The following is a 25,327-nucleotide window of genomic DNA, read 5'->3' as shown; positions in this document are numbered from 1 at the left end:
TATATGCTTGTCAGCAATAAGATCATATGCATGTTGAATTTCCTATATAAAGTCGTTGGATGTTTTCTAAGTGCACAGCATCCCTACATTTGCGAATGAAGTAAGATATTTGGATCACGCTATTAGTGTTCTTGTGATCACTGATAATCAGAAAGAAAACAGAGACTTTTTAAGGCATATCTAGAAAAATTGTTAAAACATCCTAATTAAAACACTGTCACGGTTACTTACTTACTTTATACTTTAGAACTGATGAAATGATCAATCATTTTTATCGCTGGGCTATTTTTTGAAATTACTACTATTTGTATTGAATTTCCAAGAGCTACAGTTTATGAAGAATTCCACACACCTTGCTTCTTCATATTCTGCTTTTTTCCCCTCACAGCCACAGAAGCAGGTTTAAATATTCCACAGTTCTCTCTCCAAAAATAAAATCTAGAAAGTTTGCTTAGAATCAAATGCAGGATCTCAGCACTCAGTATTGTATCTAATACAGAGCATGCCTGATATTTCATTATGTTTTACAAGGTTTCAGAATCCTGCTATTTTAACTGTGTATGCTAGAAAAGGTCTTAGTAATACAAAGTGAGATCAAACCCCAAAGGCTCCTAATTTTTGCCATGCAGTGTATCAGTAATAATGTAGTACTGCACACACAATAAAGTGGAATGTGTAATCATCAAAATGCTTCACACTGCTTCAAGTTGATATTTTCACCTACTCTTTGCAAGAGGTTATGTGACCTAAGAAAAAACCCATTGCTTTGTCCTTTTGGCAAACTTGGTAACACACCTGCTCTGGCCTAAGTTCCTCATACCCCACAGTGACACTGAAGTGTAATATTATACAGTTAGAAATTACCATCCTTTGGCTGTAGCATATAGCTGATATCCATTTTGCCCACCTTGGAGAATATTAAATACCTTGCAATACTTGTGTAGAACTGGTAAGTAATAATCTTGATGCTGAAGCCAGCATTTCCTTTTAATATATATATATATTAATATTTGAAGTGCCAGGTGAAAAATATTTTTGTATGTGTGAAGCTGCATTGCATATTGAAATGCATGTAGAAATTATATTGTTACATGTTCAGCTTCAAATGTGTGAGCTTTGTTTGCACAACAAACTCAACTGCTATTCTATTCTACATACGTTTTGATGCCATGCTTATCACCATAGTATCTGAGCACCTTCCAGCAGTACATTGTGCAATATGACCACACATTTGTCACTTGTTGTTTGGTCTCTCAACCTCTCACCAGAGGAAGAAGTGTGTGCAATGGAGTGTCTTATTTTTATAAGTTTTTTATCTGGTTTTTTTTTACTATAAATATACCTGTTACTTGTGTTTATGCTAGAGAAGGCAAGGTCAAAGAAATGAGCTTGGCACTTGAAGTGGAAAGTGGTGTTTTGTGTTGGTCCTTAGTTCCTGGGGGAGTTCATTCCACAATCTCGGACTTCCTCTGGAGAATGTTCCATCTCCTGCACAGACTAGCTTTACTCTTACTGTGGAGAGTTCCATTGTAGCAGAGGAGTAAAGCTGTCGACCACAATCTTCATCCCAAAGCTTTAAATGGTCTTTTAGGAATGTTGGGCCCAGGCCATGGTGTGCTTTGAATTGATAAAGATAAGGACTGAGACCTTGAATTTGATGAAAAACTCTATGGCAAGCCAGGGTAGAGAGTCCAGTGTAGAGGTGTGATGGGCTTATGGTAGCCCGTGTTGCTGAGGACTCTCTGCAGTGTTTTGTGCCAGTTGGAGTTTCCTAAGTGCTAGTTTCATGCCCAGGTTTATCACATAGCTGGATTACAGCAAAGTGGTAATGAAGGCATGAATAACTGAGAAGAGAGAGTCTCCTACCCAGCTGCAGATGGTAGAAACCATTACTCACAGCCATTGCAATGTAAGAGCTCAGCATCAGTGAGGAGTACTCTTAGACTATGGACTAAATTGATCAATTGTGAACATTCTGTCAAAGGAGATAGCTCCATGGCTGCTAACTCCTCATATGTTTTCCTCCGCCCACCAGCGCCCCTTCTGTTTTGTTTGGCTTCAGCTTCAACCAGCTGTTATTTATCCATTAGCTGATCCTAAACCTTGCACTGAGCAATCTTGGTGGTGGTGGTGTGATTATATGTAGTGAAGGGTCGGTAGAGCTGTGTCTCATCTACATACTGCTGGCTCTTGAGTTCAGATTGTCTGATTAGTTTACCCAGTGGTTGCATGTAGATATTGAAGAGAACCAGAGAGAGAATTGATCCTTGTGGCACCTCACAACTGAGGGGTCTAGTGGTGGAAGTGCAGATTCCCATCACTACCCTTTGCATGTGTTTCATCAGGAAGGACTCAAACCATTTTGTCACATTATCCTGGACTCCTGCCACCTCTCTCAGGTGAGACAGCAATATCTCATACTTAATAGCATCAAATGCTGCAGAAGGGTCCACGAGAATGAGAATGCAGACATTGAGAGGAAGAAATCATTCATCAGCGCCACTAAAGCAGTTTCAGTTCCGTGACCACATTGTGCCAGGTCTACAAGGCTGGCTTCAGTTGGATGAGTTTGTAGTTAGCCTTTTGCAATGAGGTTTACTCAGGAATGAGGAGTTTTACATTGGGTGATAGTTGGCTAGGACCAAAATAACCAGGATGGGTTTCTTCAGCGTTAGTCAGATGATTGCATGATTGAAGGAGGAAGGGAAGTTTCCTTCACTGAATGAGGCAGTGCCTTTTTCAGTCATGGAGTGGCACCAGTCATTCTTGACTCTCTTGTGTGAGCCAGGAAGGGTATACGTTGGATTCACAAGTCTGGGGTTGGGACTTCTCATGGTATCCAGAACTTGCTGATGAATGAATGTACTGAACTCTGGGAATGGAGGTGGGCTGTTGGTTGGTGGTTGCAGGAGGAGCAGAACCATGATCAAGGAGATCTGTGTAGGTGATAGGGAGGAAGGGGCCATTTGGAGGCCAGTGTGTCAGTGGTTGAGACCAGTGTAGTAATTCACCAGGTGGTAATTCACCAGGTCCATGACTTCTCATCCTGTGGGCGAGGCACTGTTGTTCTTCAGCAGGCTTTGGAATTTGATGGCGTTTGAGTCTTCATGGTCACCCCTGGGTGCTGGACCCCACTCGGACCACTGCGTTTATGAATGAGGGTCTGTCCAAAACACTGGTTGGGTAGTAATGTTCTCTATCTTGATATCTAGGTCACAGATCAGGGTTTAAGATGTGACTGGCTGTGTGGACTAGAGATGACCTTTGAAAATCCTAGCGAGGCAAGTGAGGAGGTGAGTGTTTCAGTTTTTGCATCTGTAGCTTTTTCAATATGATTGTTGAAATCTCCAAGGATAACAAGTCTGGGGTATATCATCACCATTGCCAACAAGGTGTCAGTGAGCTCCTTTATGAATCCTTTTGTCTGTGGTGGTCTGTAAAGAAGTACAAAATCTATGTTGTCTTTGGCTCTAGTTTTTATTGTCAGATGATTGAATTTGATTTATGTGAGACACACCTCTCTTGCATTTGCACAGCTTCCATCTGTGGGGAAAAATAGCCCCAAATGGTTGCCTTATTTTTGTATTGCTAAATGTCACTACACAGTTGCTACCTTTTTTCTAGATACCTAAAGTATTGCCTTCACTGTAGTAACTCAGTATTAGGTTACTAGACGATCAATCACAAATCCTTGATTCTAATTTTTTTTTGGCAAGTATTAAACCATGAAACACCATGATGGATTTAGTTCTGAGGTATGTATACCGCTCAGCAAACAGCTTAGTCCATTCTATTGCCATATAGCCTTCAACCTCTTGGTACTGGGGAAAACAAAGAAAGAATCAGTGAGACACTCTCTTCTCAAGTAGGAGATGACAATGGAGTTGCTCTGTTAATCACTTTGTGGGTTTTGGAATATTGGTGTACATTAGATTTTCCTGTATGTAATCATAAGGAAAATGTTAACTGCTTTAGGCCTCAATTGGGACTGTTCCATGAGCCCTGAAAAAGGGACAGCATACAACAGTGCTGCCTCTAGAGCAGACCATAAGGCCTTCCAGCATTCCAGCATCCCTGTGCCAGCGGGTGCTTTTGGTGGGAGGAGCCCAGGCTGTGCCCACTCTCCATCTCATCTTACCCACTTGCAAAAGGAAGCTTCTTCCTTTCCATGATCTGGATAACCAGCGTAAGGGAGTCAGGGTGAATAAAATGTTGGCATAACTATGGAATGCTGTTTGAACATTTTAAAAATATCATACTGAAAAACTTGACACAACCATTTTCTATTGAAAAATGCCATTTTGTGAAACCATAATGTTTTGCGGAAACCTATACGGTTTGACGAAAATTTCATCAGAAAGTTTTCTCAGGTTCAGGATGGGATTTCTTGTCAAAATGAGAGAGAAAGAGAACCATCACAGAATATTTTTCATGAAAGAAAATTGAAAGGTGTTTTTTGTTTTTGTTCCACACGGAGACAAAAGAACCTTTCCAATACCTCTACATTTATGCCAAAATTGTCAAAGTTGTGCGTCTAAACTTAGGCACGTATGTCCTTATTGAGGAGTTTAAATAAGTGGTCCTGATTTTCATAGGTGCTGAGTAACTCCTAGTGAAATCAGTGTTCGCTTTGGGAGATCAGTACCTTTGAAAACCTGTCCACCTTTGTTTATGTATCTAAATACCTAGCTTAGGTGCCTACCATAAGGCATCACTGTTTGATAATCTTTTCCATAACTCTGGGGTCCTATCACAGGAGCTGAGATCAGCAAAATTTCTCCTTTCAGTTTTCACAATAGATCTTTCTGGAACCAGTGGCATGAAATCCTCAGAATGGTCTCTGTTGTAAAACTAGCCCTATACGGTGACTCACCATAGTTCGAGCTTGGCAATTGTCAGAGCATGGCATGAGGTACAATGTGCCTGTCCACTCAGCCGTTTGACTGATGGTCATCACCTTGCAGTGAACAGGGATTTAGGGATGATGAATGAACCACCAAGCTGTAGGGAAAGTGGTTTTGCATTTTGCTGATGTATTTGCTTTTAAGTGGTGGGAGGCACTCAGGTGCCACGGTGCCCCATCTAAACAAAGAGAAAGGAACTTGAAAATGTAAGCAGTCCCTTACTATTCCTCCTATGCAAGGAGAAGGAAGTTCTTATTGTTAGGATGTAATATAACTCTAAATAAACAATTTGATAAAGGTGCCTTGTTAAGATGGCAATACTCTCCTTGATGCCTGGCTTTAACTTTCAGTAGTAAGTGCTGGTTCTACATTTTTTATGAAGGTACGGTGGAATGGTGTGCGCCACAGAGACAGAGGGTTCGTGGTTTGAGATTTCAGTAGCGAGAAAAGAGCAGCCAGACAAGTAAGTGCCTTACACTGTTCGTTTATTAAAGCCATACAAACTGTGAAAGTTACAAATTTTAGGCTATTATTACAACACTTAGCTGCTGAGAATATAAATCAGGTGCTTACTACAATAAGGAACAGGAAGCCCATCGGCCTTCCTATAAGCGAGTTGCGACCAGGGAACGAACCTGCCATGTAGCACCCACCAGTACCTTCACGGATCTATGGAGAGCTTTGTGGCAGGGCGGCACGTGGGGGTTCCAATATACCCCTTTCCCCCATTTTAGCAATAAGCTTATTGGCTACCTCTCAATCCACTTGGGGATTGGTTTTTAACACTTGTTATTTTTTTTTCTATTGGCAGTTAGTTAGGGACCAATTCACTATAAGCTGCATTTACTTGTTTACTGCTTAGATAGCCCTTAGCTGGTTTAAAATGGTTCTGCAGTTAGCCTACTTCTGCTTTTATCCCGAGTTTATGTTTAGGTTATGAGGCCTAGCCTACCTCGGGAGGCCTACTCTTGCTCATAAGGCCCACTTTTGATCTTAGGGCCTAGTCTTGTTACCTATGCTGTTCTTGCATTACAATAATCTTCCGCGCCCTACAAATGGAAATACAGATGCCTCTGCTAGCACAAACCGGCAAGTAGACTGGTTTTTTGGTTTCCTGCATTATGGTCAGGTAGTTCAGCACAACCATATCACTGAGTTATCGATTACACTTACGTCATGAAGTATGTAATAAACGTGGAGGTAGCTGATAGGAAGGATATCCTTGCCATTTGAGTTTTCTTCCATGTAGATTGCTTGATCTGCTATTGATCCACGATTATGCATGGTACTGTATGTGGTCCTTTCCTATGGAGATTGATACCTTTTCACAGGTCTGTTTCATTCCTTAATTCCTTCAGTAAGCCTCATTGTGGAGGGGGAGAGAGAGAGAGAGAATATAAAAACAGTTTAGAGAACAGAGTGAACAGCCAACAAAAGAATCACTTAAACAAATGGATTTGTAAAACTTGATTGTTCTAAGCCTGTCCATGCCAGGACTACAATTTGAATTAAACATAAGGTGACTTCTTTCACTGAATCAATAAATGCAGATAACATAGCTTGCAACCATGTTTTATGTCACAGACAAAAATGGTACGTAACAGCTCTCTGAAGGCTATGCTTCAGCCACCTGCTGTTAAAGTTGTTTGCATTTTCTTCGGAAATTTGTTCTTCTAGAACATTAAAATAGACAAGCATGCAGTCAGCACACTTGAGGCTAGAATTTGTAGATGTTTGAAAGGCACATTTCTTAATGAACACTATAACTTTCTGCAAACTTCCTTATAACAAATATAATGGCAGGGAGGGAGCGTGGAGAGACTCTACTGCAGCTCTTTTCTTTTTCTTTGTTTTTAATTAGGGCTGGCTGGTTTGTGGACAAAGACTGTCCTATTGTTGTTGGAAAGGCCTGTTTGCTGATTTAACTATGTGCCTCTTTTTGTCACTTCCATAATAATGGATGCCATTGCAAAATACTGTTCTTTTATTCTCCTTTGGTATGCATGCTCTGCTATTTGAGTAATTCTGCGGACCTCCTAACGTGTATTTTACAGCAATTGTTTCCTTTCACAAATACAGTGTGCATATTGTAATATTTGTTGATTTATTGCAGCTGGTATATGATTGTATATTTTGTAGCTGCAATTGGAGAGTGATTGCAATGGAGACACTATCTACAGCTGTTTATAGCAGCATTCCATTTCCTCAGTTGATGGTTTGCAATGGGGAAAAGGTTCCTAGAAAAATATTTAACTTCTGCATGTGTTTGACTTCTAATCTTTACCTCCCCCAAGGTAAAATCTTAAGGCATGTTCATGCCTCATTTTCTGCTCCCACCTCCTTCCTTCACCCAATTCTGCCATGAAAACAAGTTCCTCTGTTACTATCTCTTCTATCTTCCACTATGACTATCCTCCTTTTACCAGTCCACCAAAGAGGTGTGTCTGCATCCCAGACCGTTCACCGTCTTTCCATTCCTAACATCTAAAGAGAAGAAGTGCTAAGCCCTACCTATGGTATTTGAGGGAATTGAGAGACTCACAGATTTGGAAATGCTTATTACCTTTCAGGTTTTTTCCCCAAAGTCCCTACATGGTCCAGCTCCATCCCATTCTTCACCTTCTCTCCTTCCCATATTACACCCAAGAACTGGCAAGAAAACAAAGAACTGATTTTCAAATATTTTGTTCTAAAATATATGTTTTTCCATGCTAAGTATATACATATAGGAAAGATCCTTAGCTGGTGTAGATGCCAGTTTATACCAGATGAAGATCCTGAGTGTTAATATTCTGTAACTGATTTGTAAGTTTGTGTCTTACAAAACCTTTGCAGTTTACATTTAAGTGACTCTATGAACAGCAGGCAAACTGCATATATTAACATGTTGTGTTGCTGCTGTTAAATCTAAACCATTTTGGAGAAAAGCTTAAGGGGAAAGAAAACATTCAAACCCAAGTCCAAATGGAGTATTTAAAACTCAACCATAAAAGAAAAAGCCAAACAAACTGAGCATTTTTTTATCCTTATTAGAAAGGATATGAATCTGGGCTGACAGCTTGTATACCAAGATGCAATTTGATCTGATTTCAAATGGCCATCGTGTTGTACCCAGATAAAAGACCCAGGGGAAAAGTATCACACTGTGTTAAATTATCAGTTAAACATTTATGGACAGACTTTCTTTTCCTGACAAAAGGATGTTGCACCCCAAATTAGAAAGCAAACATCAACTCCTTTCTAACTAGTGTTGTATTAATAAACAATAAAGGCAATTGTTTGGTACATATATTGGCCAGAACTTTTCTTTATTATGATATACCTTAGCAGGTGCATTTTTATAGATGATTTATAAAAATCTAATGGACATTTCTTAATCCCCTGTCATTAATTATATGTTTACAAAATATGTATAGTGTATGCACATGCATTTGATCATAAAAGCCATTGCAATTTTAACAAACTAAAGCTGGCAGAATTGATGAGTTGGGGAGAGGGCCAATATCCAAGTGTGCTATGTTAATTTGGTCACTATAGCTGTGAGGTAAGCAAAGAGCTCCCATTACATGTCGGACAGTGATGCCAGGAATATGGCAATCTCCTGCAATACCTTTGGGAGATCTTACTGTATGAAGATTATGTATCATTGTGGGCCAGGGGTTGTATGTAATTCCATGGGAGAGGATAATCCCAGCACCTCCAGAAACTAAGAAAAGTGGGCAGAGTTTAGGCAAATGCACTCACGCTGTAGCACTTCCAGAGAAGTACTGCCACCCAGAGAGTCTTGCATATCCTATTTCAAACTGGATTCTCCAGACACCAACAGACAAATAAAGGACTCTGCATAAATAGCCTGAGTTTAAACTGACTCAGGGCCTTCTTTTGATTTAGCAAATAGACAGGAGCCTCTGTCCAAGGGAGGGACCCAACTCTTGTGTAAGGGTTTGAAGGACATGAGCTCACTAGGGCCCCAGGAGACTGGTGGCTGACCTCTGGTAAGCTTTTAGCATCCGTATAGGAACTTTTACTGTTTAAATATATTTTCTTTGCAATGCTTTTAGCTTAAGAATAAAAGTGCTTGCTTAGAAGGAGCTGAGTGGTAATTTGTAACTGAAAACAATACACTGGTCATAGCCTTTGGAGAGAAATCCAAGTGCAGAATTTAGCCTGTTTAGGCAATCTGGCTAGGTTACTCTGGTGATCTCGCAGGGTAATCCAGGGAGCTGTGCAGCCTTAAAAACCCCAGTCAGGTGGAAGTGAGACACAGGTCTCTGCCCAAGAGAGGTGATGGCTGAGAGCCTGAAAATACTATTGGCCCTGAAGAAAACAGGTGCAGTTGTCCTGAGACAGTAACACCACAGTTCCTAAATATTTATTTGAAGCACTCTTGCCAGTGATGGGTAGCTCTGTTGGTTCCCTAGCCAGTGTCTCTGTCCATACAAATTAGACAACAACAAAAAGGTAAGAAAATATCTATGGAGCAAAACAGCGTGCTTAATTTTTTATAGAGACTTAACATCTTCTAAAGCAGCATGTCCATCTGTGATTCACCTTCAGGGAGCTGAGGGACTTCCAAAAATCACTTTACATGTGCTGTGCTGCATAGATGCTACAATCCTTCTCTTTCTAGACAATATTTAGTGAGGGCTGTCTAGCAGTCCCCAAACCAACTGTTTATAAAAGCCCCAGTGGAAAATACACGTCCATTAATTTTATCTGAAAAATAAAAAAAAGAACCCTGCAGTTAGTTACGGAAGTAAAAATTACCCTGGCTGACAGTGTTTCCTGGCACTTGGTGCTTTTACTGTGCTATTTGCAATGATGGAGAGGGAATGTGCAACCACAAAGCAGCTGGAAATTAAAAATAACTCCATAAATAGATAATATGAAATTACCAATATTCTATCAAATAAACATAGATGCATTCAAAGTTCTATAGCTAGCATGTTACATTAATTCACAAAGAAAATAGTTTATACAAAATAAAATTCATGACCCCCACCCCCCATGCAAAATCAAGGATACCTTTGTAACAGCTACCTGACCCACTACTTCAGGCTGTTTCCTCAAGAAACTATAATGATGCAATAATAAAGTTAAATATTTGTATGCATAGTAATACTAGCTCAACCTTGCTACACATATATGTAGCATAATACTTTCAATTGTCAACTGGTGATACTTATAAATGTGTCCTAAAATAACTACAATAGATCTGATCATACTCCCATCGACTTCTCTGGGAGTTTTGCCTTTGACCTCCGTTGAAGCAAGCTTTGGCCACTACGTGCAATGCAGCCATCTTGAAGTCAAGTCAATGCAACCTTGAGACCTGACCATGCCATTGTGTATAATCATACAGTGTGGCATTGGGAGGGGTTTGAGAGCAAATGGTAATAGGATATTGCATATATATTATAAGAATTAGGGATGGGCTCGAAGTAAAACCCAGTATGAAAACACCCTGAACTTTCGTGAAGTTCAGATCCAGAGCCAAATAGTTACAATTAAAAAAATCCCTGAACTCCGAGGAATTTAGGATCTGAGTTTATATATGGAACTAGATAATTGCAATATGTCTCAGGAAGTAGGGCATATTGAACAAATGTTAATTTCCTTGTGACTCTTTCAATGGGTAAGCCTTTAACAACACAGGGTGGGCTTGAAGTGAGGTATGATTGCTCTTATTTGGTACAGCTTTCAAAAGTTGGGGAACACTGCTGTAATGTGACAAAAGAAAATTGAATGTGAAGTCTGTTAATTAGTCTATAATCATGGCTTTACATGGCTCTCTCCTCTAGGAAAAGAAAAACAAGTATTTTTGAATCGGGGTTTCAATTGCATATCCAGCTTATAATACCGTTGGGTAAAGGTGACCAGAAAAGATTTTCAATTACTTAAATATCCCTAAGCCTGGTTATTTCTTGCTTTCCTGGTATAACTCTGTGACCAAATGTACCTCTGTATTTGCACCCTACACACTATTGTAATAATCTTTGGACAAAGATATGCCTTGAAACTAATAATTCACAGGTCAATAATATCATGGTGAAATGTATGCAGCAACATTATATATAAAGTTATGGAATTCCCCCTGTATGATGTTAAAGACACATGTTCACATCACTTAGCGCTGATTAGGTAGATCTGGTCAAGCAGGGCTGTCTTAAACAAAGGGATGTGTGTTTACATCACTTTGCATATAAGCTGTAAACAGAGTTCTCAGACAGTGAGAAGGGGAAGAAGACCAAAAATCTGCATTTCAGTATACAGAAGTGAAAAGAGACAACATGAAGCCTCCTTTCTCTACCAGACTCCAAGTCTCCTTGACTTTAACTAAGGGTCACGCTCAGGGTGACTAAACTACCAAGTGTTGTCTACCTGTCCATCTCTCTTTTTCATCTAAGACTACAAAAAAACAACAACCAGTCATTGGACCTTGGCAGCAGACCCAGACCTGAAAGTTGGTGAGCAATGCTATTGAAAACCTGCGGTAAGAATTTCACCTTGAACCAAGTTTAGTTTAAGTTTAGTACTATGAAGCATTTTATCTTTATTTCTCTTTAATGCCTTGTACTCACTTAAGACCTATCTCTTCATAGTTAAATAAACATATCTTATTCTTTAATTAAAACTAATCCAGTGTTGTGAATTGTTTGGGTACATTCATTTAAGATAGCAGTCAATTTTGTATCTTGATCCCTTTAGGGGAGCAACAGGCCTAATATATCTGGACTATCCAAAAGAGGGCTGGAGAGTGCAGAACACACATTTCTGGGGGGAAATATGGGACTGTGAGTGAGCTGAGGTCACCGTGCATGTAGTAATCAAGACTGCTGGTAGAAAGACCATAGCAGGTGTTTGCTGACAGGCTGCTGGGGTCAGAATTGCTGTACCAGGGCTCTGGCTATACACAGACACTCAGAGCGTGACCTGTGTGCTGTTTGTGATGAGCACAGGTTGGGAGCTATGTGCTGAGGCACCCCAGGCTGCAGAGCAGGAGGTGACAACTCTGCACTGGTCTGGATTGCACTCTGGAATGTCACACTCTACCTTTCTTCCTATCCTCAAGCCAGCCTCAAAGAAAACCAAAGCCCCATTGTTGGTTTGTTTTGGTTTTTGGTTTTTTTCCCCCCAGGAACACATCTTAGCTGTAAAATGTAGGGTATGTCTGCACTTGGAGCTAGAAGTGTGATTCCCAGCTCATGCAGACCATACTCACACTAGCTCTTATCAAGCTCGCATGCTAAAGATGGTAGTGTCATAAGTCCTGCTGTGGTTTTCATTATATATATGATTTACTGTTTGGTTCAGTGGCTCTCAGCTGTGGTAGCGCAGGTTAGCTCTCCTGAGCGTAATTCCACTTGGACCCCATGGATACATATTTGGGGTAGCGGAGCTAGCCTTTGCCACTGCTACCATTGCCCATGATACCACAGCTATACTACTGTATTTAGCAAGCTAACTTGATGGGAGCTAGCGCAAGTATCTCTACGGAAGCTGGGAATCACACCCCTAGCTCCAAGTGTAGACATAGCCTAAGATTATCCAGTCAGGGAGCAGAAACACTGGTGTGATGTCATGTGAAGTGGGTAAGTGATTGCACACATTGCATAGTGAAATAGAACATTCCGATACATTAGCACCATAAACAGCTCATCAACAATCTACTAGCTGAAATGTAGTCCCACCCAAGTATATATGGAGCAATATTTGAATAACATAAAATTCATACAAATTGTGGTATTTTTGCGGATAATTGGCAGTCAGGAAAAAAGGGCTAAATTCAAAGAATAAGTTCTCTGCAACAAATAATTCACCCCATTCTAGATACTGCCTTGACATTTGAATTTTTCTTTGTTCATTTTCTTTTTTTGGTCACTGTTTGGTATTTCTATGCAAGCTGCTCTCTGACCCATGGGCTGCTAGTTTGGACTGAAACTCAGCATCAATCTCCAATATAATATAGGAAGGGAAAAACATAAAAAAAGCAAGTTAATAGCTACAGGCATTTGAATGGGCCCCAGGGGGTGCGCAGCAGATTCTTTTGGCTCATGATTTAGGTGTCTATTTCTTTTTCATACTCAGGCAGTTGTCCTGAATCATCTAGATGAAACAATACTTAGTGTAGCCTCACACAACAATCCTTGACTTGCTTTTTAGCATGCTTCACACTTATCCTGCACCTCTTTCGCTCCACTTGAATCAATACAAGCCTAGTCAGAACATCTCTCTCAAAAAAATCGATTCAAGCTCAATGATACTGTAATAGTAATGATGGCTGCTTAGTGGGTATGATAATCTGGTTAATGGAGATGCTACTGGTTAGTTAGTGGAGTTAAGAATGTGTGTCTTGATCTCGGTTCTGTTGCTTCTCTGGTAACAATTCTCCCAGTCACAGAAACATAACATAGGAACTGACATTTTGAATCAGACTAGTGCTCCATCTGCTTTAGTATCTTGTGTCTGACAGTGATCAGTGTCATATATTTCAGAGGAAGGTGCAAGAAACCCAGCAGCGGACAAGTAGGGAATAACTTGCCTACGGAAAAGTTTCCTCCTAACCCTTGTCAGTTAGTGCTTAGATTATGTTTTGAAGTTTAAGTGTCTATATCTCCTTAGATTTTTGTTATCCTGTCTATTGTAATTGTGGATTTTCTCATTATCCATATTTATGGGCATGTCTACATAAGGGAAAATAGCCCAGAGCAGCTAGTGCAGACCCTGAGTGGACATTCTTACAGAGCAATATGCTTTGTGCGTTTTGCTTAATAAAGCATAGTAAGCTAAAGTGCACAAAGGCACTCTGAATATACAGTAAGAATGACCACACAGGGAGCTAGTGCAGAGTGGCTAGTGAGCCATAGTTTACTCCACATTAATTTCCTGCTATAGAAAAGCCATAGAAGTATGTACTCTTTTTTAAAACAAACTTACTAATTCTTGGCTTTACTGACACTTTGTGGCAATGAGTTTCACAGGTTAATTACAGGTTGTTTTGGGGGAGGAATATTTCTCTTGATCATTTTAAAATGCATTGAATTTCTATTTTTGTGTTGCCTCTCAGTTGCCCTGGATGCCACGTTCTTCTTTTGTGTGGGAGGGTTTGCTTTATTTAACTTCACTGTGCCATGTTGCTTTACCATGTTCCCTCTAAGGGTATGTCTATACAGCAAAGAAAAACCAGTGGCTGTCCTGTACCAGCCAACTTGAGCTCATGGGGCTTTGGCTACGGGTCTATTTCATTGTTGAGAAACATTCGAGGACTTCTATTACTCCAGTTTTCAAGGTTTCATTGCTGTGTAGACTTCTGGGGTTAGGTTCAAACCTGAACTCACATTTCACAAGGTCCTAGAGCCCAGGCTCCATTCTGAGCCTGGAAGTCTACACTGCAAGGAAACAGCTAATGCAATTGAAACTAAATGGAAGGATAAACAAAAATAGATCTGCAACTAGGGTCCTCCATTTCAAAAAGGCAAATCTTAAAGGGTTAAGAGAATTAGTTAGGGAAGTGGACTGGACTGAAGAACTCAAGGATCTGAATGTAGAGGAGGCTTGGAATTTAAGTCAAAAGTTGCAGAAACTATTTGGAGCCTGCATCCCAAGCAAGGGGGGAGAAATCATAGGGAAGGGTTGCAGACCAAGCTGAATGAGCAAACATCTCAAACAGGTGATTCAAAGAAAGCAGAATGCCTACAAGGAATGGAAGATGGGATGAGTCAGCAAGAAAAACTGCCTCTTGGAGGTCAGAAAGTGTAGTGATAACATGAGAACTGCCAAAAGCCAAGCAGAGTTGGATCTTGCAAAGGAAATTAAAACCAATAGTAAAAGTTTCTATAGCCATATACATTTAAAAAAAACAAAGAAGTGGGACTGCTAAATAGTGAGGATGGGGTGGAGAGTAAAGATAATCTAGGCATGGACCAACACCCAAACAAATATTTTGCCTCAATTTTTAATGAGGCTAATGAGGTTGGGGAAGTGGCAGGGTAGCTAATGGGAACAAGGATATGGAGCTAGAAATTACCACATCTAAGATGGAAGACAAACTCACACATCTTAATGGTACAAATCGGGGGGCCTGGATAATCTCCATCCAAGAATATTAAAGGAACCAGCTGGAGGGAGTTTGCTAGTAAAGTTCCTCATGGATCAGTCATTGGACCAATCTTATTTAATGTTCTCATTAATGACCTGGGCACAAAACGTCAGTGTTTGCTAATAAAATTTGCGGATGACAGAAAGTTGGGAGGTATTGTCAATACGGAGGAGGACCAGAATATCATGCAAGAAGATCTGGGTGACCTTGTAAACTGGAGTAAGAGAAATAGGATGCAATTTAATTGTGCAATGTCATGCGCTAAGGGACTAACAAGATTTTTTTATATAAACTAGGAACATATTAGTTGGAAGCCACAGAGGAGGAGAAAGACCTGGGTGCATTGGTTGATTACAGGATGACCATAAGCCACCAATGTGATGTGTCTATATAAAAGGTTAATGCAGGATGTAGTAGGCGAGGTTTTTCCAGTGGGGACAGGAAAGTGTTAGTACCATTACATAAGGCACTGGTGAGACTTTCTCTGGAATTCTGTGTGCAATTCCGGTCTCCTATGTTTAAGAAAGATGAATTCAAATTAGAACAGGTGCAGAGAAGGGCTAGTAGAATGTTCCGAGGATTGGAAAACCTACCTTTTGAGAGGAAACTCAAAGAGTTTGACTTGTTTAGCCTTACCAGAAGAAGGCTGAGGGGAGGTATGATTGCTCTCTCTAAATACTTCAGAAGGATAAATACCAAGGAGGGAGAGGAGTTATTTAAATTAAGTGCCAATGTGGACACAAGAACAAGTGGATATAAATAGGCTATCAACAATTTAGGCTCAAAATTAGATGAAGGTTTCTAACCGTCATAGGAGTGAAGTTCTAGAACAGCCTTCCAAGAGGAGCAGTGGGGGCAAAAAACATAACTGGCTTCAAGACTGAGCTTGGAAAGTTTATGGAGGAGGATGATATGATGAGACTGCCTACAATGGCATGTAGTCAATCTGCAACTGCTAGCAGCAAATCTCTCCAACAGCCAGTGATGAAATGCTAGAGGGGGAGGGCTCCGAGTTAATACAGAGAATTCTTTCCCAGGTGTCTGCCTGGTGAACTTTGCTCACATGCACAGAGTCTCACTGATCACTATATTTGAGGTCGGAAAGGAATTTTCTTCCTGGTCACATTGGCAAAGACTCTGGGGGGTTTTCCTCTTCCTCTGCAGCATGAAGCACAGATCACTTACAGGTTTAAACCAGCGTAAAATGTGGATTCTCTGTAACCTGAAGTCTTTAAATCAAAATTGAGGACTTCAGAAACTCAGTCATAGGTAGGAGTCTATTACAGGAGGGTGGACGAGGTTCTGGGCCTGCAATATGCAGGAGGTCAGACTAGATGATCACAATGGTCCTTTCTGCCCTTAAAGTCTATGGACCAAGTTGACTGACACGGGTCAGCTGTGGATTTTTCTTTGCTGTGTAGACATACTAATATTCAGCTTATTCCTAAACTAAGTTATATCAATCTTTTACTCTGTCCTCCTGCAGAAGTCTTTTCTAAACCTTTGTTCCATTTCTGGATTTTCTCTATTTCTGAAATATCTATTTTTCAGATTGGATAACTGGAACTGTCTACTCTCTTCAGGATGTGGTGGACCACTCATTCACATGATGATATTCTTTTGTCTTAGTTCCTATCTTATTTCTTACGCATCCTAATATTTTAGTTTTAATTTTGATCATCAGTGTGCACTGAACAGAGGTTTTTATTAAGTTATTTTCAGTGATGTCCAGGTCTTCTTCCAGAATGGTTAGTTTATTTAGAGCCCAGCAATGTGTATGAGCAGTTCAAATGCTTCTTTAAAATACATGTTGCTCTGTATTTCATCTGTTATCATGCTGTCCACTGGCCCAGCTTTGTTTGCTCCCTCTGGAGCATCTTACATCTCTCTCCAGTTTTAACTGTCCTAAATAATTATGTGCCATCTGCCTAGTTAGCCATCTCACAATTCATTTTCAGATCGTTCATAGATACTCTAAATACTACCTATCCTGGTATGGAACTATGGGGCACCTGCTGGCAACCTGCTGAGACTTGGCCGTTTATTTCTTGTCTTTGTTTTCTGCCTCTCTGTCAGTTTCTAATCTATGGCAGGACCTTAGCTCTCACCCCATAACACCCACTAAAGCTGTGAGATATGGAAAGGGTAGTAATTACTTCAACACTTCCTGCTCCTGACTAGTAGTTTGCTCCTCCCATATCAGCTACATGTATTGAGATAGCATGTTGGGCTTTCTGCAGCTGCCCATGTCACTTCCACTTAGCAAACAGCAGATTTAGTCCCTCTCCCAGTGCAAGCGGTGCCACTGAGTGCCATGTCTGTCTAGTACCATTATTGGCTACACAGCACCCCAGAAAACAGCACAGATATTAAAATGGTGATAACCAGTAACTCTCTTTAATGGGGAGAAAAGAATTTAACCTGTTTTGTACAGTAATCTTAGGCTGTCTGATTAACCACAGCAGTTGGAGTAGCAAACTAAGGTACAAGTAGCATAGCCAGACAAATAGAGGGTATTTCACGTTTGGTACACTGGTGTCGTAGGTAACACTCAGCATGACAAAGTTGTTAGGAGCAAGGTGTAGTGAATTGCTGCACTGAATCCTGAAACAAAGGTAAATATTAAAACGTGTTGTATGTGGGATAGAGTGTAAAACAGCTCACACACTTCTAACAATTCTAAAACTTTGTTGTCTCATTATGTTCTACGATTCAGCAGCATGTTTGGCTGATGAGTAGGTTTTGGACTTATTCGGCCTGGCAAGAGTGGAAAGCACTCAGCAGAGAGCAGTGTCTAGTTCTTGAATAGTTATTGTTTTACTGTTAATTAACACACAGCATTCCTTGCATTGTGATGTGTGCTGAGCACTTAGTACCTATATGCATTGTAAGCTTCTCAGAATCAAGCCCTCACTGTTTTACATCTTAACACTTTTATGTATAATCAATTTTGCTTTAAAATCCTTAGTGACTAGCAAAATGCTGCAATATTGCGGCTGTAGAAAAAAATCTTTACGTACAAACAGAGAACTCTTTGCACTGGAATTATAAAAAGAAAAAGAAAAAAAACCCCGAAAAGGTGACATTTCTTAGCTTTTGTAAGCCTGTGTTTTTACAAAACCTAAATTTTGGGCCTAAGTTGACCTGACATGTCTTTTTAAGTAACTTACCCCAGGTCACACACGGTACACACCGTGTCAGCCAGAATTAGACCTCAAGAGCTGTAGGTGTTCGGTCCACTAGACCAATCTGCCTCTTATGCTGCCATTATAACTCTGTGGGCCAGATCAGACTGACACTTTTCTAGATGGGACTAATCTTTAAAAACATGTGAGAATCACCACCACGCTGGGGCTGAAATACCACTGTGCACCAACTGAAGGCATAACCTTCATTTTTAAGTTTCAAAAAACCCAAGTATAGCATGTAAAATAAAGAAAGAAATAAGGCAGGATTTTCACTCCTTTATCTAAAATCACCACCTAAACATCACATAGGAAATCACTTTAGATTGTGAGCTTGTTGGGGAGGATCATGCCTTCATTTATGTTTGGACAGCACCTATTGCACTGTAGGCATCACTGACAAAGATTTGAGGAATCTGGTCCAGACACACACAAGGATTTAGGCACGGTCACAAACTTCCATGTTTGGTGTTCGTGTCCCAAATTTAGGCATCACTGAAATCCTCAAAAACTGCTGCACACTTGCTGCCTAATTCTGGAGGTGCCTAAAATCCTTCAGTGCCTAAATTTTCCCCATAGAAGTCCCCTAAGTGCCTACATATCTGTGTACATACAGTTCCTCAGTGTAGGTCCCGGAGTGTCTAACTCATGCCTATGTCCCAGTGAAAACTTCAAACCAGATGAAGATAGGTTCCTCCCTTCCCCAAATACCTTGCCTGCGTGGCCTGATCCTGTAGGTATTCTCAAAGCATGCGTAACTCCACACACAATGGCTGGAGGGGAGGGGAAGGAGGAAGAGGATGCCTCCCTAAACCTTTAGCTCAGTGGTTATGGTACTTAAACAGGATATGGAACACCCCCATTCAATTTCCTCCTCTGCCTGATGAGAAGGGATTTGTTCTTAGGTCTCTCCCACTCCCCTCAAGTGAATGCCCTCTCCACTGGACTATAGGGTCATTCTCAAGGTCTCTGGCCCAATGCATATTGAATTATTTATCCACAGAGGATCAGCTTCAACAGGAGAGGTTGAGAGAGAAGCACATCAGACTATGCCAGAGCCCTGTGTTTAGGGCACTTAGCTGAGAGGTGGCACCCACATTCAAATCCCTTCACCACTTCAGGCAGAGAGGGGAACTGAACTGCATTCTCCCACATCCTTGGTAAACTTGCTAATCGCTGGACTAAATGTTATAAGGGAGGCAGTCTCCTCCTCCACTGTTTTGTGTGGAGTTAGCTGTGTGCTGCCACCTTGCTTGCGAGAAATGACTTAGATGCTTATCTCCAGGAGAGGGTTCCCAGCTACAGATTGCAAGCAGAAGACAGCCCCCCACTTCCATGCCCGTGCTGGTCTTAGGACACACCCCTCTTCTCAGCATTTCCTATTGGCTCTTTGTCTAGCATGCTGGATTCTGTGGATCCCATTCTTAGGTGCCTCTCTCCCTGCAAGCATTGCATAAGGAGCTTAGATGCATAACCTGGGGTTTTGGATTCTACTAGGTGGCTAGGCATTTAAAAGTAACCCATGCAATGGCTAAGTTCCATTATAGATTCAGGCCTTTGTTTCTTGTCTATCACATATTTTCCAAGAAACTTCCCTCTCGGGGGCCTTTTACAGTGCCAGTCCTTTTAAAACTCCCTTGCTGTCCACAAAGTACTGAGCATAAGGCAGTAACAGCTCCTGCCCTGATGTTGCAGAAATGTATAATACTTTATATGCTTTTTATAGTAAAGAGACAGCAGCAGCAGGAAAACTTCTTATCCTCATGTAATAACAATAATGCTTTGCACTGCTATAGCGCCTTTCATCTGAGCATCATGTGCATCAAAGGGTGTTCCAAACACTGACTTGTTAAAGCTACACCACTCCTGCAAGGTAAATACTTCTAATGTGAGCAACACTGAGCTACTGTAGTTCTAAGAGCTCGGAGCACTCTCAGACTCCATGGCTCCTGAGAGAGAGATGTAATTATAGAGTGGCAGATGTGATGTTTGGAGCCCATGGATTAGGACAATTTAGACGGAGGGCTCACTAGCAAGGACCATTTTTACCATTTAGGCCATGCTCTTGTCAAATTTCCTCTCAGCCTAAACTCTGAATGGCTAGGTTCTTAGTACTGAGGGGAACTGAACATGCAGGTAGTAACAGCTATAAGTGATGCCCTTGGCAAGGGGGTAGGAAAGTCCCAGTATTGGGTCAAAGTAAAAAAAGCATTCCTTTCCTAGCCTGTGTTTCTAGTGATCACTTGGCATCTGAGGTTACACTTGGGTTTTCCTTATGACCTCCTGGTTTAAATGCTGATCGATTCCTTCTCACTTCCTTGAAATTTTGCCTTAAATTTTCCATGCTTAGTGTCAGCCCAGAGTGTGCATTTATTGATTTATATTTTAGAATGTTCAGCCAAAGCCCTTTGGCTGTTTGAATTATGAGAGGGTAACAGAGAAATATACTTTTCTCACTGCGTGAACATTTTCAGGTGTTTCCTTCTGCTCATCAGGCTTGATGGTGTGAGATGCAGAATTCTCTCAACTCCATCTGAGGTCAAGGGGGTGCGCTTCCTCTGATGTCTACTCAACCCCCTCTTGGGTCAACATGATGGGGGATTAGGGTGTTCAGCACCTCCCAGGAGAAACTCTGCATCTTGTAGCATCTGGTCCATGTAACTAAAAAATGACTGATCTTTCAAATCTGCAGTGTTCATCTTCGCTAATGCTCTCTGAAGCCTAGGCTCTGAATGAAATACTGAACTCTAAGCATTTAAATACAGTTTCCAGCATCTGCAATAGCATCCAATGTTAGCTAAAGCTACTAGGATACTATCTCAGGCCCTGATCTTGCAATAAGCTGAAAGTGAGCAGACCTCTGTGCCCAAATGAAGTTCCACTACAGGGGGGTTTAACATGGAGCTCATAGCAGGGCTGTAGCCTCAGATAGTTTTCTACAAATATATTAGCTATGTTATTATGTAGTTACTATAGTGAGTTCAACACAAACTCTTAAAGGCTTAAGTAACTACATGGTGGCATAAGGGGTAGATTCAACCATAGGAGGGGATCCATTGTCTGCTTATAGAGACTGCTTAATTTTTGAGAAGGCCAAAGGTTAACAATGACTATGGTTCAGGATGGCCTTAGTTAAGAGTATTCCATTACAGTAAGGGTCTGAGTTAAGGCTCAGTCTTCCTCAACTTTCATATATCCTGACATCCAAGTCCTTAACCAGGTAACTTCCATTTTGAATTTATAACATATGCCCCAATCCTTCAGACACTTACATAGATGCTGCTCTTTAAACATATAAATAGTCCCTTTGGCTCCAGTGGGACAAATCATATGTTTGTTAAGCACACCCATAAAAATGCTTAAAGGATTATGGCCATTGTCTTTTCTGTGATATTACCTGTATGAATAATAATAATTTTGTCTCAGTAGAACTGAAACATTGAAGGATGCAGCAGCTGCTGTGGTCCTGAGGGGGAAGGAGTTATAGCTGTTTCATATTTTCCAAAGGAAATCCAAACACCTCTGTTTCATTGGGATCCCTCAACAGCAATGCCTTTAGTACGACATACTTGCAACAAGCACCACAAAACAAACATCTAATTTAAGGCAACCATACCATTTCTTGTGTTAATTGTTCAGTGATGATTATGGTTCTTGCCATTTTAAAAAATGATGCATGTTCCAGCCATTTTGTGTAGTGACACCAATGCCTGTTTAAGCATCTTGGCATGTGAATTGCTATTGAGACATGTAACCTTGTAAAAATACCCACTGCCGTTAAAATTATTATTTTTAACTCAGCAATACCTGGGTTGTCTTTCAGAACCAATGTTTGCTGTATCTGTGGATGTGTTTTGCTTGGGCTTCCCAGGGAATTTTTAAAATAAGAACCCTCTCTGGCAGTTGCTTCCACTCGTGATTACTGATTTTAACAGTGAAATCTCAGCCCTGATCCATGACCCCTGTTGTTCATTTGGTTGAGTCGCCATACTAATTGGGAACCCTCCAGCAACAGAGGGGTTAGACATAGTTCTAGCCTTGCTTGTCAAGAGCAAAGGGAAAGGCTTTGAGGAGCATTCGCACCTCATCACTGCTTTCAGCTGGAGATGTGCCAAACTACTCACCATTACTTTGAACAAGAGTACACAGGGTAGCCATCAATCTTTGAAGAGCAGGGCTATTCAGCTACCTTCAGAGGCCGGTGCCAGCTTTAGAACAAAATGGTGTTTTAAAGCTCTGGCCAAATTTCTCTCACTCTTCTTTTTATTGCTGTTTTTTTTCTTGTAATTACAGTCCTAATGATTACAATGGGGGTCGCCGGGGGGGGAGGAGGAGAACCTACATGTTCTGTACAGTGCTTGTGTTTTTCTGTTTGACTCTTGCATCCAAATGCCTTTTGCACACATAGATACAGCAAGAATGAACTATACTAAGATGTGGCTTATTCTGTGTGAATATTTAAATGTTGTTTCAATCTCTTAAAGCAAATGTTTAACTACGTTCAGTCCTAAACAGTAAACACCCAGTTCAAAGTAGGGTGGAGGTGGTCTCCACAAAATGTCTCTGAAGTTATGTAACATTTAATAACTGGTTATCCATTGTTAATTTCCTATGATCCAGTAATCCTAGTGTGCTACTTAGTACAAAGCTATCCTCTTCCAGTGATACTCCTTTGTGAATTATTATTGGTGACGGGTGAATGTTTGGCTTACCTATTTTATAAAAATAATCTTTTTCATATTTATTTTACAAAAGAGGGAAGCATTAATAAGAATAAATACAATAATTTTACTTTTCAAAATACATTGGGGGTCCAAATTTTTGTTGTTAGAAGTCTCCTTTGACCCACTCTGGCAACACCACAGGGCCATAAAGCCATCTTAGCTAACTACCACAGAGAATCCTTAGGTCAAATAGAAGCTGTACACCACCATGCAAACCCTGGTAAAGGGGGCATGACTGGAGCAAAGAGGGTGTGGTTAGTCTGGGCAGGTGATTGTCAACAATTTTTCAATAGATTAGGATAAAAACAACATGTCTGACCTGCAGTGAGAAGTCTGTGAACCCAACAAACACTTGTTTTTTCTATAACTGGAACATGTTAGTTACAATAGAGCTGCGAAAACAGTGGAAAGAGATGGATGTCAGGATGGCTATGCATCATGGGACATAGTCAGATTCAAAACCAGTTCTTTACATGTTTATGAAATAATGTACCAGGCCCTTCATGCTCCCCTGCTGGAGGCTCTGCTACACTTTGCACCAAGAAAGGAGCAGTAAAGGTGGGTTCTTCAGGCCTGCTTAGATAGGCTGCACAGAATTAGCCAATCAGAGCCCAGCAGGCTCAGATAAAAGGAACTGCAGGGCCTTAGCAGCTCAATTCCTGGCTTGGACCAGAGGGGAAGGGAGTTAAGTGCTGCTGTACTTTGGCCACAGGCATTCAACTGGTTTAAGGTGAATGAGAGAGAACCTGAAAACTTTAACCCTAAGGTAAAGGGTGAAGATAAAGGGGTCAGGTGGGAAGAGGCTCTGGAAAGTACCTATAACTAATTGAAGGGAGAGGTACATGGCTGCTGGTTATAGGGTCTCTTGGTTGGAATCCAGAGTAGTGAGTAGGCCTGGGTTCCCCCACTGGTGAATTGTGTAAATCCTGAGGAGACAAAACTTTAAAAGGGATGAATTTAAATGCACAGAGGAGGGGCTAAAGTCTCTGGTCAGGGCAGACAGACTGGTATTGTTGAATTCTTTGCTCCCCTGGAAGGGGTTCATTTTGACTGTGCGACGCAACCAGAATGCCAAGCCACTGAAGATCTGCCAAGTGAGGTTGACAACCTGCAAGGTGTGCCAGGAGTGGAAAAAGGCCTGCAGTACCAAACATAGCAACAGAAGGTGCTCAAGAGATGAGTGCCCCCTCCTGCATTGTTTACAAAATGGTATGTTAAATTTTTTAAACTGAAATAACTTTTTAAAATCTAACTCTTCTCATTTATGCCATACGGAGGGGTAAGCTTTTCACTCTGTTTCACTAATGAAAATAGATACATCAGTTTCTGATTTTTATAATCAGTTTCGCTGTCTAGTTCTCAAGCACCAGCAAGATGCTTCAATGTCTGGGTTGCAAACTCTGCAGGAAAATGTGTCCTCTTGGTGTGTCTGTAGTTTTTTTTAAAAATTTCAACTGGAAACTTGTGTTTAAAAAAAAAAAATTCTATAGATTTGAAATTTATGAAAAACTTATTTTCACAGAGTCTAAATTTGGGCCCACATATGACTTGGAAAACACCTATGCTTAACTGTTCACCTATCAGTTTCATCAGCATCAAATTGCAACCTACACCCTCCCACAATTTTGCTTAATGAAAAGAAGCACTTGCAGTAACTACTGATCCTTATCAACATTTGTAAGCACTCCAGTTCTTTAGTGTAAGTGGTTACATGATAGCTTGGAACAAATGTTATCTCAAATCAGAAAATGTGTAATTTACAACAAACTAGGTAGAAGGTAAGTGGGCATCTGGTTTTAATCAGGCTGGATTTAGATTAGTATAGGGTACTTAGTGTAAGCAGGGTCTGAATGTGCTCTCCCCTACTGAGCTGGCTGGGAGGAGGGGAAGAAGCTTCAGAACCAGACTGTATTTGCATGAGCACACTGACTCTGCCTAGGTGCTCAGCATGATGGGACTGCTTTGCTCAAATGATCACTTTGGCTAGTGTTGGGTTACAAATCATTTTACTGTTGAATGCCGGAGTAATTAAATGTTTTCCTTATTGTATGAGAAAAGGGCAGCAGAACCATATTTAGCATGTCCTGACTGAAGGGTCACTCTCCTCTGAACTGAACTCTGTAAGCAGGAGGCTCTGATGCAGCCCTCCCCATGAAAGGTAAAGGAGGTGGGGACAGGTGTCCCTGCTGGGAGGTGTGGGTTGACCTGCCCCTCACCATTGTTCAAAGATAGAGCTAATTAATGCTCCGTTAGGAGTCTCTATGTTTTGTTAAGTGAGCTTAAATCAGTTGCTGTGGGACAGCGTCCCTGCCCAGCCTGCCTTCTCAGTGAAATTCTCCCTGCCCAGCCTGCCTTCTCAGTGAAATTCTCCCTCGGAGAGCTGAAAACCACTGAGAGCTGGGATGAACCTCAGGA

At 41.0% G+C, this 25,327-nt stretch overlaps 1 protein-coding gene across 1 annotated transcript in view; it reads left to right on the top strand.

Moving 5' to 3' along the window:
• Window positions 1-5,311: 5,311 nt before the first annotated feature.
• The window catches only part of CDH20 (cadherin 20), a 302,650-nt gene continuing 282,634 nt past the window's right edge, over window positions 5,312-25,327 (top strand). The window contains exon 1 of the mRNA XM_067567940.1: window positions 5,312-5,367. The gene's annotated coding sequence lies outside the window, so the exon portion shown is untranslated. The remainder of the gene's footprint in view (window positions 5,368-25,327) is intronic.

The sequence above is a fragment of the Emydura macquarii genome, unplaced genomic scaffold (assembly GCF_026122565.2).
Source record: "Emydura macquarii macquarii isolate MOO-44397 ecotype Brisbane River unplaced genomic scaffold, CSIRO-AGI_Emac_v2 contig_2825, whole genome shotgun sequence".
Taxonomy (NCBI): domain Eukaryota; kingdom Metazoa; phylum Chordata; order Testudines; family Chelidae; genus Emydura; species Emydura macquarii.
The sequence above is the reverse complement of the archived record's forward strand: the minus strand, read 5'-3'. Positions and strand labels throughout refer to the sequence as shown.